A 15009-nucleotide genomic window follows, 5' to 3' on the forward strand; every position below is an offset into this window, starting at 1 on the left:
AAAAAAAAATAAAATAAAAAAAATCATTTTCGTCATCGCCCCCCCTCGCCCCGTAGCCAGCCCGCTCCATAGCTCATTTTTTTGCGTGTGTGTGTAAATAAATAGAAACACGCACTCAGGTGTCCATCTCAAGACAAGACCTCTTTCATAATGATCATTGACCGGCATCTCTAGGATCAAACAGACGTATTTTGATCAAGTCTTCCTCTGTGTGTGTGTGTGTGTGTGTGTGTGTTTAATCTCTCTCGCACTCTGATACAATGTACTGACAAATATAACATACAAATATGATATATGATCGAATTTGTCATTGGGTTTTTATTTTGAAATTAGTTTATTTTGAAAATTCACCGGATTTTCTCGTTTTTATTGAGCGACTTCCTGTACTATTGACGAGGATCGCTCGCGGCTCGCGCACGAAATAGAGCAGACGCCGAAACAACAAATGCATGCCGCGAGCCGCGCAACCACCACATTGATTAACGTGGGTGCCGAATGGAAGCGCTCGGCGGCGCTTCGCTTCCACGTCCAGTGAACTGACATTAAATGCATGGCGCGATCTGCGAGGGGAGCCGCGCGCCTGTTCGCGTCTGGTGTGAACTACTACATTGCTTAACATGGGCGCCGAATGGAAGCGCTCGGCACTTTGCGGCGCTTTGTGGCGCTTCCGCGTCCAGTGTGAACCGAGCGTTACGTCGCTAGGAAAAATGTGTCACCTGAGCCTCCGCCCCCTCCGTGCCCATTGGCGGAGGGAGGGCTCATGAAAAAAAAAAAAAAAAAAATCGGTGTTCATTCGGCGCGCCTGGGAAACTCTGAAATTATGAATAACTTAAGCTTGTTTTTGTCCCATTTGCCTGCATCAGCCCGTCATGATATTGTTAAATTAATTGAGAGCCACCCACTATTGTTTTCTGACCACCCCCGCCGTACGTCAGTTTTGCACCATGACATAGAAGTAGAGGGACATGCCACAAGTAAGCAGCACGCAAACAGAGTCCATTCTGGGAAGTTAAGAAAGAAGCTTTGGCTCTCCTTCTGACAATGCCCATCTTGATGTTAATTTGGGGTCAGGTTTTTACAGACTATAATGCCCTCGTGGTCCTGGATAGGATGCGCAATCAAACCAGCCGTAGATGCGGTGGTCTGCTCCTGCAAGACTTCAATCTCCAGATTTGCCACAGGAAGGGGGGTTGATAATGTGTTGGCAGATGCATTATCACGTGTACATGTGGACGAGCTGCGGAATTCTTATTTCAGGGGAAGTGAGGTTTTTCTTGTTTAGTTTTGTTTGTAGGTATGTTAATAGGGTTTAGTTCTTAAGAGAGGGGGTGTTATGACCCACAGGTGGGTGTAGGTGCCTCTATCTAAATAACTATTACCAATTTTAAACGTTTAGTTTTTTACTACTACACAAATGTAAAGTCAAACAACATACGCTTACAGAAACTCACACAACAAAATATGAATTAAAATGTGTAAAACAAAAAGAAAAAAAACTCAGCATTCAGATAACAGTTTTGTCCTTTAGTGAAGATTGACAATGAGAAAAACCAAGAGCCTCATCTTTGTGCGGCTGATCCTGTTTCTTCTCTCTGTAAATATCTGCCCTGTTTTGGAGAAGATTCTCTCTGAGGGGACTGATGTTGCTACAATGCACAGTCTCCATGCTATCACATGTGTAAGGCGTCGGTAAATTGAAGCCTGCAGTTTGCAGTTGCAGCTGTTGCACGACAAAACGGGTCAACCAACCCGACAAACGACCCGGGTGATAATCGGCTCCGATCGGCTTGCGATGGAATTGGGACACCCGGGACAACACCACCTTTTTTTTTTACCTGCCGCACGGAATGACGTTGAGCGTAACGTACGCTAAATCATAATATCGCGCCAGTCAAGGTCATATCGCGGGCCTGTCCCGCTCACCAGATATCCAAGAAGGTTGGTGAGGGCTGAGCGGGCAAAACCTTTGGTGACTAAGTACTGAAGGGGTGAATTTTTTCTCTACCTTTTTGCGCCTGAGTAAAAACAGGGGGCACAGGGACGCCTGTGCAGCTACAAGTAATAAGTCTAGACAGGGATGGGGAAGAACCAGAGCAAAGTGGCTGCTGCAGTTCCCCAGGGGGGACAAATTGTGGACGACATGCGGAAAAAATACGGTCCAGATTGTCTTGATATGTTGGATGTTTGTGTTGAAAAGTATGGTTTCCCAGAGGGGGGATCACTGAGTATGGAGGAATTGAGAAACCTCCGGGATAAACTGAATATAGCCGAGGGAAAGGTTACAAAAAAGAAAAACCCAAACAGGTGGGAGATTCAAATCATCAAAGATCATGAAAGGTGTTTTTCATTCTGGAAACCTGAAGCAGAGGTCAGGGACAGGAAACAAGTAAAGAAAGGTGTGAACAGCGCTGGGCGCTGGAGCACAGGGGTGACAGAGATAACGGCAGAGGGTGCACACACTCACACACACTCCCCAGAGGAGGGAGAAAAGGAGCCACTCACACACGAGCATTCAAATGCACCAAATCGTCTGTATCCTTCTCTTACAGGCCCGAGGGACCCTCTCCTGGACATGCCTGTCTTCCCTCCTCCCGCCTGCCCTCATCCAACGCTACCACCGTACAACCCTGCGCACTCCAGCACCGACGCCGCAGCGTCGCCACGTTCATCAGGACTGCCGTCAACCAAACGGCCAGCCTCATCACTGCTTTCAGACAAGGGCTGCTCCCCCAGATCGCCAAAGCAGTTAACACAAGCTGCTGCGTGGGGATTGAAGATGCCCGGCTGACAGAGGTCCGACGTCATGCAGTGCACGCTGAGAGGCTTCTGCAGGAGGCCAGCGATGCAGAGGACAAGAAGATAAAGCGTGCCTCCCTCACCATGATGAAGCACCTCAGTGACACGGCGAGACGGCCCTACAGGAACAACGACAACCGACGAAGGGCGACTAGCGGAGACAGAGGCGAAAAGGGGGCGTGCCACATCTGCGGCCGAATGGGTCACTGGGCCAGAGAATGCCCTGACAAAGGAAGACACCGCGGGCAGAACCACGCCCACCGCAGCCAAGAGAGTGATCGCGAGGACCGGAAAAGAGGATCCAGAGGGGACCAGGACGTGTTTATGTAGCATAATTGTGGCAAAGCACTGTTCCTGCTTTTGTTGTGGTTTGTGGCGTGTGTGAGAGTGATCAGTGAGCAGGGTGCAGTTACCCACTTCTACCAGTGGAGGTCGTGTTCGCCCCGGGGAATAACGCTAGAGAGGTCTCTCAAGTGGCTCGTGAGACCTATGTGGAGCGAACCGTCGTAGCGGACGTTAACGTGTGTGTTATCTGTTGTGCTTCCACAGGTGAGAAGGGGAAATGGTTGAAAATAAGAGCAAATGTATGTGTGGCTGTTTCGTAATTGAAGTCTGAGATCGAGGGTATGTGAGTTAAATTTACGTTTTGAATGTATCGTCTCCGAGTGATTACCTAGCGAAGAGGAAACAACGGCTAGCCCGTTGCTAGGTTACCAGGAGGCGGGGTTGACGCTCGGTTACGTTAGTGTTCGTTTAACGTTATGGGATGTTTATTCAGTAGAAATGTGAATATTTAAATGTATACGAGTAAGATTGAATGTGGGAAACGACATGATTAATAAGTTCAAGTCGAAGTCGGGTATGGATCTGTGTTTTGAAATGTAAAAAGTAGATAACGCTCGAGAGGAAGTCTCTCAAGTGGCTCGTGAGACCTATGACCGTAGTAGCGGACGTTAACATGTGTGTTGTCTGTTGTGCTTCCACAGAAAACCAAAATAAATGTGTCTTCGCAACATTACCACGCTACATTTACGTTTGACTATCTGCTTTAATATAAAACCGCAAAAAATGTGTTTTATAATTTTCTTTATATAATCTACAAACGTATTTGTATGATCCAGGGAAAATTCCATGTTTGTTTGCGAAACTCATTGGAAGAATGAAGAAAATCTGTTCGATTGTTATTGTCATGAACATGAATCACAAAACATAAATATATATATATATATATATATTTTTTTTTTTTTCATGTGTCACTTTAACAGAGACAACACCATCTGTAATTACTATGTTTGGTTGCATTTCCCTGGCAGGCAAAGATAGATGGAAGAGACATCCTTCTGGGTGGAAAATGGGACTGGCTTGTCTGTGGATGGTGGAGGCTTGCTGGGCTCATCAATCCGTCCATCCATTCACCTTGTTCGTCTCATCCTGACTGCAGCACGCCACTGTGGAGGCTTGACATAACACACATTAGATTAATAACAGAAAAGCAAAATGTGACTGATGGTGTATTATTTAGTGTGCTTCAGTTATAATTCTCATAATAATGACTGTTTTGCTGGCTTCACACAATATATATAATTGGCCTGTCTTAGTTAAAAGCCCACTCACCACGACAAGGTGCAGGCCAAGAGTGGGAACACAAACACAGACCAGAAACGAACAGGACAAATCCAGACACGACTACAAAAAACACAAACACAAATAACACTAATATCACTTTGACCACTATCTTTTTTCACAAGAACTTTTATTTCTTTACAAATTGAACCTTAGATTGTGTCACAACAAACTAAATAAACCCTTGAAACAGCCAACAAAACATGAAATAACACTTCATCAATATTATAATGAGTATCCTCATAAATGATTTCAAGATAACTTTCAACACTTTCTTACAAATTTTTTTTTACGTCTGCCGTAACGATTTTCAAGTTTTTTTCATGTGAATATTTTAACATTGAACATGTTAACTGAACAGTCAATGTAAAATCCCTTCATTGTTGCTCTGACCTCTTCATCATTTGTGACCTCTTCATCATTGGTGATCTGTACATCATTTGTGACCTCTTCATCATTGGTGATCTGTACATCATTTGTGACCTCTACATCTACATCAGACACAGTATGGCTGTCACATGGTTCCTGAATCATGAGAAAACGGTCTTCTTCCAAGATCTCTGACACCTCTTTACATTTTTTAGAATATGTGTGGTCAAAGATTTGATCAAAATCACGTGTGTGTGTGTGGGTGTGTGTGTGACTCACTTACCTTTTGTTTGGTAGCCATGCTCTTACCTGATTTGAAGAAACTAAAAATGGTTGGGACAGCTGTTGAAGTTAGGCACTTTCTCTCACCACGCAAAATGAAAGATTTCTCCTCAAAGTGAAGAGCACACAGCCTGGAGTTGTCATTGGGTGTCCAGTTTTTTCTTCTCACATTTTCCACCCATTTGTGCAACCTTTTTCTGTCCCCAAAAGGAAAGCTGTAAAAAGCAAAACATTCCAAAAATAAATGTACAATATTTTTTTTTGTGTAATTTTACTTAAAATTGGGTATGCAAACATATTTAACTAATTTAAACTTAAACACAATGCAGACAGTTGTGCAGAAAGTTTAGTGTTAGCTAAAATATCGGGCACACAGACGTACTTATTATGTATACATTTCTTTCCATTGTAACAGGTCACTACAAGATCTGCAATCCATTACCTAGAATTGGTTTTCCTTAAACTGATGTACAGGATTACTAATCTGACTTTGATGGGCAAATTTGACAACAGAATACAATTATCAAGCACTAAAACACAGGACCACAAAACAATTAAATGCATGATGAAATAATGATATGCTTTGTTAAATGAAATAAAAGCGCTGCCGCCTCACAGCAAGAAGGTCGTGGGTTCGATTCCGGGGCCCGGACCTGGGACCTTTCTGTGTGGAGTTTGCATGTTCTCCCTGTGTCTGCGTGGGTTCTCTCCGGGTTCTCCGGCTTCCTCCCACACTCCAAAAACATGCACGTGAGGTCAATTGAACGTTCTAAATTGTCCGTAGGTGTGCATGTGAGTGTGAATGGTTGTTTGTCTCTATGTGGCCCTGCGATGAACTGGCGACTTGTCCAGGGTGTCACCCTGCCTTCGCCCTAAGACAGCTGGGATAGGCTCCAGCAGACCCCGTGACCCTGAATAGGAATAAGCGGGTATAGAAGATGAATGAATGAATGAATGAAATCTTTATTGAATGAATGACATATTTATTTCACTCGTCGTTTATGTAATTATTATTTTTTGCTCCATAGCTTTCATGATTCAGCATTACATGTTAAGAGTGATGAATTGCATGAAAAGAGAGAGCACTCACTGATAAATTAACATGGTATACTGTTTAATTCCATGAGGACGACAAAATATTTGCAAATTTGTGTTAGCTACACACATCGACAGGTGCAAGAGAAAGGGAGGAACTTTCAAGATCGTTGAGTTTTTATTTTTTATTTTTTTAGTTCTGATGAAATAAATAGACCAATCATTTTATTACTTTGTCTGCTTTCCAAAGAGGTTATTAATTAAAAAAATATGTGTGGCAGTGCTGTTATGGTCCATAGAGAGTTGCTTCAAAGAATTATCATTTATTATTCAGTGGCACATTGCTCACTTGTTTAATACACAAATAATAGTATATTATTATAATAATACTATTTTATTAATGTAATAATAATAATGATAATAATAATAATAATAATAATAATAATAATAATAATAATAATAATAATATTAATAATAATAATCATTATTATTGATACAATTTTAAAACAACAATCGTCAGTTGTTCCGTAAAAAATACATTCATTTCCATGTTGAATTTTGTAGGCACACCATAGTGACTAAACAGACCCCTAAGTACCTGAATAGTTTTCTCAGATGTGGTTGACTTCAACACCATGACTTCTGGCCACTTTGAGTGCGCATCCACCACGACCAGGAACATACGTCCCTCAAAAGGGCCAGCGAAATCAATGTGGATTCGCTGCCACGGAGCTGTGGGCCAGGGCCACGGATGTAATGGTGTTAAACTAGGTGTTTTCTGGATGCGTTGACAGGACACACACATTTTGCACTTTTCTTCAATTTGAGCATCAAGACCCGGCCACCATACATAGCTTCGTGCCATGGCTTTCATCTTGACCATTCCCAGGTGTCCTGTGTGCAGCTCCTCCAGCACCTGGTGACGCAGCTTTGGTGGGACAATCACTCTGTTACCCCACATTATACAGCCTTGCATCAGAGTCAGTTCATTTCTCCGTACTAAATACGGCGAAAGACTCTGGTCAGACGTCTTGGTGGTAGGAAAACGGCCAGTGGAAACCATCTCCATAACTTGAGACAGTCTACAGTCAGATCGGGTTTCTCGCCTCACATCCGCACAGCATATCGGCAAACAGTCCAGGTGGTTGATAAGAAACGTGTCAATTGTCCCCTGTTTGTCCTTATGTTGTTCAGGTAAAGGCAAACGGGACAAACCATCAGCATTGCCATGGTCAGCAGCAGGCCGGGACTTGATGGTGTAGTTGTGTGCTGCAAGCAGTAGTGCCCATCGCTGTAGCCTCGCAGCTGCCATGGAGGGAATCGCCTTGCTTGGACTGAGTATGGTTGTTAGGGGGCGATGATCAGTCAACAAAGTGAAGTGGCGACCATACAGGTAAGAGTGGAAGCGCCTAACTCCAAAGATGATTCCCAGTGCTTCTCGCTCTATCTGAGCATAGTTTTGCTCAGCTTTGCTCAATGTTCTTGATGCAAATGCAATGGGTTTCTCTTCACCACTCGGCAGTTTGTGGGAAATAACAGCTCCCACCCCATATGGTGAAGCGTCGCAGGCAAGGATAACTGGCAATGTGGAATCATAATGGGTTAGAACACTTTTGCTTGCAAGTTGTTCTTTTGCTTTACAAAAGGCATTGTTGCATTCTTTTGACCACTCCCACTTCACCTCCTTATGCAGCAAGGCATTCAATGGATGGAGAACGGTAGACATGTTTGGGACAAAACGTGCGTAGTAGTTAATGAGTCCCAAAAAGGAGCGCAACTGACTTGTGTCGGCTGGCTCAGGAGCGTCCAGTATGGCGCGAATCTTGTCAGGTGACTTATGAAGTCCTTTCGAGTCAATCACGTGTCCAAGATACTCCAGGGAACTCTTGAAAAACTCACACTTTTCTCTTTTTACTCTCAGACCAAACTGGTCCAATCGCTTGAGAACTGCTTTCAGGTTCTCTAAATGGTGAGCGTCATCTCTGCCGGTCACAAGGATGTCGTCCAAAAAGCAATGGACATTGGGGAGTCCCTGCAACACTTGGTCCATGGTTTTCTGAAAAATTGCAGGTGCAGACGTTATTTCGAAAGGTAATCGGTTAAAACGGAACAGGCCTTTGTGCGTCGTGATGGTGAGATATTTACGCGACTCCTCGCATACGGGCACCTGGAGATAAGCCTGTGAAAGATCCAGCTTGCTGAACCGATGTCCTCCGGAGAGAGAAGCAAAAAGATCCTCAATCCGGGGTATTGGGTAGTGTTCAACACATAGGGCCGGATTGATGGTAACCTTGAAATCTCCGCACATTCTCACACTACCACTCTTTTTAATTACTGGAACAATTGGGGTCGCCCAGTCGCTAAATTGCACTGGAGAGATCACTTCCTGTTGAAGTAATCGATCAATTTCAGCTTCCACCTTGGGCCTCAATGCGTATGGGACCACATGCGCCTGACAGAACTTCGGGTGTTGGCCTGGTTTTAATGTCAGGGACGTTTCAAACCCCTTCAATGTTCCAAGTGTTTCACTGAAAACTTGTACATGACACTTCAAGACATTTTCAAGTGTCTCGTCTGGTTTTGATCCTGTTCTTATTGTTTTTATTTCACGGCAGTTCAATTTAATTTTTCTTAGCCACTCACGGCCAAGGAGTGAGGGTGAATTTCCTTTCACAACATATAATGGCAATCTGATATTCTGCTTATTTAACTCCACCCAAACTTTCAACATGCCTTCAGGTAACAACACTTCTCCTGTGTATGTTTTCAACACCACGTCAGTTTTTTGCAATTGAACATGGGCAAATTTGGTTTTGTACAGTTCCATTGATATCAGGGATACAGCTGCACCAGTGTCGAGTTCCATATCTATGAGATGATCTTCAATTCTGGGTCTGACCATCATCAAAGATGATGCTGCATTTTGCTTTTTAACAGCCATCCCTTTTTCCATTTCTTCAACCATGGCTGTCACCATATGCAACGTCAGTTCAGTGTCTGAATCAGATGTAGAATCCCTTTCACTTTCAGTAGTCTTGGCATCAACTTTATGAATTTTCCCTCTTTTAGATTTGTCAAACTGTTTCCTCGGTTTCACTTTAGCTTCATGTTTCTCTTTTGAGTACTTTTGGTCTTTCGTTTTATTTCTGCACATACGAGCGATGTGCCCTTTTCTTTTGCAGCTATGGCAGGGCTGCTCTCTGTAGTAACAGTCACTTTCTTTATGATTTGACTTGCCACAGTGAAAGCATTTATCTCCCCCTTGTGGTGAAGAGGCGAACATTGCGTGCACTTTTAGGGAGGTTTTAAGATGTTCAGCTTCTCTAGCCACTGTTTCCATTGACATCGAAATGTCCACAGCACGTTGAAAAGTTAATGTTTCCTCAGTTAACATTTTCCTCTGAATACTTTCATTGCTGAGGCCACACACGAATCTATCACGCAAGGCGTCATGCAAATGGATGCCAAAATCGCAATGTTCAGACAGTTTCTTTAAGACCGCCACGTACTGCGCAACGCTCTCTCCCTCTTCCTGATTCCTCTTGTGGAAACGGAATCTCTCGGCGATTATAATCGGCTTCGGTGAGAAGTGGTCATGTAGAACTTTTACGAGGTCCGCGTACTGCTTACTTCCGGGTTTATCCGGAGCCAGTAAACTACGGAGTAGTCCATAGGTTGTAGCTCCGATTACACTTAAAAACACGGCAACCTTCTTCTCTGCTGGGACATCATTTGCTTGGGCAAAATGTTCAAACCTCTCGACGTAGGATGACCATTGCTCCGCGGACTCGTCAAAGGCGTCAATACGTCCGATGATCGCCGCCATTCTCGTAGTCTCTCTCCCGCGCCGATAACAGCTTGGTCACCAATAGCAGCTTCCGCGACGTGGTTCTCCTCCGACTCAAACAGCACCAGTAGGTTCTTTAGACTCGTCGCCAGTTTGTAATGTCTTCCTATTACTCAAGTTAGTATCAATATACTAAATCACATTAAATGAAAAGACAGCCGACCAACACCGATGTAGTTACGTACTCCATACTTTATTCTTGTTGTGGAGAGAGAGGGTGTACCTGAACCCTGCATGTAGTTGTGCGTTTACCGCGCCCCCCCCCCCCCCCGGTGGTATGGCTGACTAATTACACCAATACATCACAACCGCCAACGGAAACTAATCGTTATTCCACTGAACACTGCACATTGTTACCACATTCAACTAGACTCACTGACATTATTTCAACGTTTGGAATAATTTAATGATATTGTTTTAACTTTTGGAATCATTTAATTTCAATCATTATAGAGAAATTAGTTGAGATAATGTTGCAATCATTTGATAATTTGTTACATAACTTACACTTTACCACGCATCATATATAAAAATAAACATCCCATATAAACATGAATACACTTCAAAGAGTAACATGAGGTTCTTGTTTGTGACAGTGGACGGTCCTGTCACTATGCCTCCAATAATTGATCATGCACCCTGGCTACTTGACCAAATGGTTAGTGCACATGAGTATCACCTGGGAGTCTGGGGTTGGAAGTAGAGATGCACCGATCCAGTTTTTTCACTTCCAATACCGATATCTGAAGTTTAGTATCGGCCGATACCGATCCGATACCGATACAGAAAAACAGCACTGAATCACCTAACAAATTATGTCCTGTTGTTCAGAAAAAAAAACATTTTTTTTGCAAGGCAATGTCAGACTTTCCTCATTTTCTAAAAACAAATAAAATGATCCAGATGTACTGAAAACCTTATTTAATACTGTGTACCAGTACAGTAATTCAAAATAAACAAATAGCTTCTCTAGCTTTGTCAAAGTCAAACATGAAAAGAAATATATAATAAATATCTCCCTGTTCAGTCAGTGCAATTAGGAATTCAAAGTGCAATGTAAAATAAATAGTAAAGGAGCTGAAATTGAGAAACAAAACAATAGATTCATGAGCTTGAATGGCAGATGTTCAAAGTAAGCAGCAATCAGCTATAGTGTAGTGCAATTGTGCAAACAAAACTTTAACACCCATTACAAAACCAGATGAATAACAGAATAGCTTCAATAGCTTGGTAAAAAATAAAATAAAAAATAAAATCAGCTGTGTTTTTTTCCCCACATGCAACGGCATCACTCACTTCCCGCTGTGAGAGAAGTCCCTCGTTGACTACCAGCTGCATTGTATGTGCGATGCAGCCCACACACTACGCACTGCCATGTTGTCCATCGCCTTTCTCATGTTGCTGGCATTGTCCCTCAGAATCACATGGACTTTGCTCAACGGAATTTGCCACTTGTCAAACATATCCTTCAGGCTCGCGGCAGTTGCGTCGCTCGTGTGTGACCCACTAAAGTTTGCTGCATTTAACATTGCGCTGCGTGGAACGAAACTCATCCAGCCAGTGTGCTGTTAAACTCAAAAGCGACACGGGGGAAACGTCGGAGCTCCAGATATCGGTTGTAAAGCTACCGTCCACTATGTGTATCGGAACATTAACGGTGCAGATATTGCACGTAGCCGTGGAGTTTGATGGCTGAGGTAATGTAAAGTAGTTCCAGACGGCGGATCCTTTCGCTCGCTCCACTTTGAAAACCGCGTCAACCGCACGGCCACTGCTCTGTCGCAGACGTCACTCGCATCGCACAGCATAGAAATAGACAGAACGGAACTGCTCCTATGGATCGGGCCATTGGATCGGCTCATTGTCACCGATACCCGATCTAGAATTTTATTCAATATCGGATCTGATATCGATCCCTGTATCGGATCGGTGCCTCCCTAGTTGGAAGCCTGCCCAGGCCCTTTGCGTCTTGCCACATTTATTGAGGTTTCTATTTACACCTCACAAGCTGCAAATCATTAGTTTATTATCACTGTACCTTTTTTTTTTCAATTCAATGTCATTGTGATATCTACTACCTTAAAGAATAGATATTTCAACTGTTCCCTGTTCTCACATTTTATTACCATAAAGTGTTTCAATATTTCTGAAAAGTAGCATTTCATGGTACAATAAGTGCATTTCTTCTAACCTAATGAATGATGCCCGAGTTTCAACTTCCAACCAATCATAGCACCAAGGTAGGATTACAGATAAAAAAAACTTTCATCTCTTTTTAGGTCAAAAGGTGCATACATGAAACAAACAGACGGCATCATAATTCAATTGACCGTTATTTATTTTAAGATGTGTCATGTTCTTGGAGCTGGGAGAGGAAAGGAGAATAATTATTATTACATTTTTGTTCCAGTCAGCATACAGTGTGCATTGAAAGCATGACTCAGCTCTAATTCAAGTTTTTTTTCTTCTTCTTTTTTTTTCTCCATTTCAAGGTTGAGTTTTCTTATTGTTTTCCTTTTTATTTCGGACTCTTATAAAATGTCTGCAGTCTTCACCTTCTTGTATTGTATGCCCAAATCAGCCAGTTGCATTTGCTGCTGTAGATGCTGGGCATACAATTGTCTGATAACTTATGAGTTCTGTTAACCCATGACAATTAGCACAGTGGCAATTTTGCATAATGGAAATTTTACCTTCCATTAATTCCCACTATGTTGCCAGGATGGCTCTCTCCATACACAGCATCTGGGTCCTGTTACACAAATGAAATTTTGTGTGGGCACCAAATGATGCTAAAACAAAAGGTGAGCAGGCACCTTCTGCATACAACGTACACTTGTGTATCTTAAATATTAGTTAGGGTTACCATTTTGCAGGATGTTCTTGTATTTTATTGCATATCTTTTTTTTTAAGCTCAAACGGACATTCAGTGAAGTCGTCTATTTATCATTGTTACGGTTTTTTGGAGCTACATTTACACAATTTCACTCACATCTGCAATAAATTCCACCAACAATTTCAACTGGCTCGTAGTCGGAGTACTATATCCAGATATGATTATTATTATTAACTATTATGATCGTAATTGCGGTTGTTCCAGCGGAGGAGCGAGTTCGTATTAATAATTCATAGGGGATACTTTATGACAAAAACTGATTTATGGCTTTGACCTTTGATCTGCATATGCACCTGGAAATATGAATGGGAGGGGATTAAGAAGGGATTAATAAGGGGAGGGGCTGAGTGTGTAGGGAGGGGTGCTAAGTAGTTCTGGAGGGGGGTTGTTGATAAAGATTTATGACTATGTATCCTGGGAACTTGGAGATGGAAGTGTGGTTGGGAGGGGCTGAGTGGATCTGGAGGGGGGTTGTCGATAAAAGACATATGACTTTTTCAATCTGGGAATTTAGAGAAGGAAGTGTGGGTGGTTGGGGGAATGATGGCGTGTCAATAAAAGATATATGATTTTGTAACCTTTGAACCTCAGAGAGGAAAGTGGGGTGTTGGGTTGTGGGAATGGTATGTGTTGATCTGTGTCTGTGCTTATCTGTGTGTGTGTGTGTGTGTGCGTGTTTGTGTGTGTGTGAGTGTGTGCTTGCAGGTCTCACCGTGAGTATATTAGGCTGCTGCATAGAAGGCTACCTACTCTGCAGCATAAGGTAAAAGAAAAGTAGTGGAAAAGATGATGATGAGCGTTGAAGCGGTAACTGGGACCCCAGGCATCCCGACGATGATAAGCGAGACGCCCGTCAGCGTGTTCCAGGTCCGGCCGGGGACGCCGGGGCCCCTCGGAAGAGTATGTGGTTTCTCAGGCGGACGCAGGTCCCTCCGCCCGAAGAGCTGAGAGAGAGTTGTCCTTTGGAGCCGTTTATGCCTGGAAGATGGGGGTACGTGTTCCGCTACGAGACGGGGGAGCTGCATCTGTACCAGAGCAAGTTTGGCCATAGAGAGGAAGTGTGGATGTGAGGGGTTTGGTGGTGGGTGTGTGTGCTTGTACACTTTGTTTCCTTGGCGCTGAAGACAGACGACGACGACAAATCAAAGTGCATAGTTCACAATCTGAGTGGTCTGATTGGGGTCAAATAAAGAAAGAAAGAAAAAACTCCACACCGGAAGTTCATTCTTCTTCGTGAAATGTTTTGCTTATTCGGCGTCCATCCCGATAGCAGCATTGTATATCAAGAGTGTGAGAATGGTAAGAAAAAAGTTTTAAAAAAAAAAACACCAACGAGTGTGGCATGGTCACTAAAATGCGATTTGTGCTATTTACAAATGCGATGTTTGGAAGAATTCGTTAGAGTGTCGTGTTGTCGTGAAGGTTGTTTCTACGCTTGAGTCGATGGTCCGGGCTAACGTTAGCTTAGCCAAAGAAAGTATCACAAATGTAACTCTCCTTTTAAATGTTCAGGAATATTGCTCAGAAGATACAGTGTGTGCTGGGCAATGGACAGAGAAAACGGATAAGACTTGAAGGTACTTATATTCAATCTTGCTCACACTTGGCATAAGTGAGTGATGAGACTATTAACATTTGTTTTTCTTAAATCAGGGCTTCCCCGGACAAGACTTTGGCTCAGACTGTGACATATTCATGTTAATGGGAGGTCATAACAAGCTGTGGTAATATGTGCTGACCTTGGGCCCTTCTTTAGTTCAAAGAAACTCCTATTTTCTCATTTGTTATACTGTTATTACTATTGACTGATCGTGTCATTGCTTTACCTTTTGTCTTTTGTAAAGCAACAATGTTTGGCTTTACTTTAATATTAAGGAAGCGTTTGATCAATACTTGACTTAAATGGATATGTCTATACACAAATGGTACTGGACTAGAGTAGAAGAAGCCTAACTTACTTGTATTTACAAGATATAATGTCATTATAGCTATGGGAAAGTCTTTGCCCACTGGACCAAGGAATGCCAGGAGCTCCTAGAAGGAAATCATACTCCAGTCTTCCAGATAAAGAGGAAAGCTAAACAGGACACTGAGGTTTATTATAAAGAGAGGGATGTTAATACATATAGATGAAGCTTTGATGATTTCAGTCTTATTAAA

The sequence above is a fragment of the Nelusetta ayraudi genome, unplaced genomic scaffold, assembly GCF_046127955.1.
Source record: "Nelusetta ayraudi isolate G7.1 ecotype Tasmania unplaced genomic scaffold, CSIRO-AGI_Nayr_v1 ptg000029l, whole genome shotgun sequence".
Classification (NCBI taxonomy): domain Eukaryota; kingdom Metazoa; phylum Chordata; class Actinopteri; order Tetraodontiformes; family Monacanthidae; genus Nelusetta; species Nelusetta ayraudi.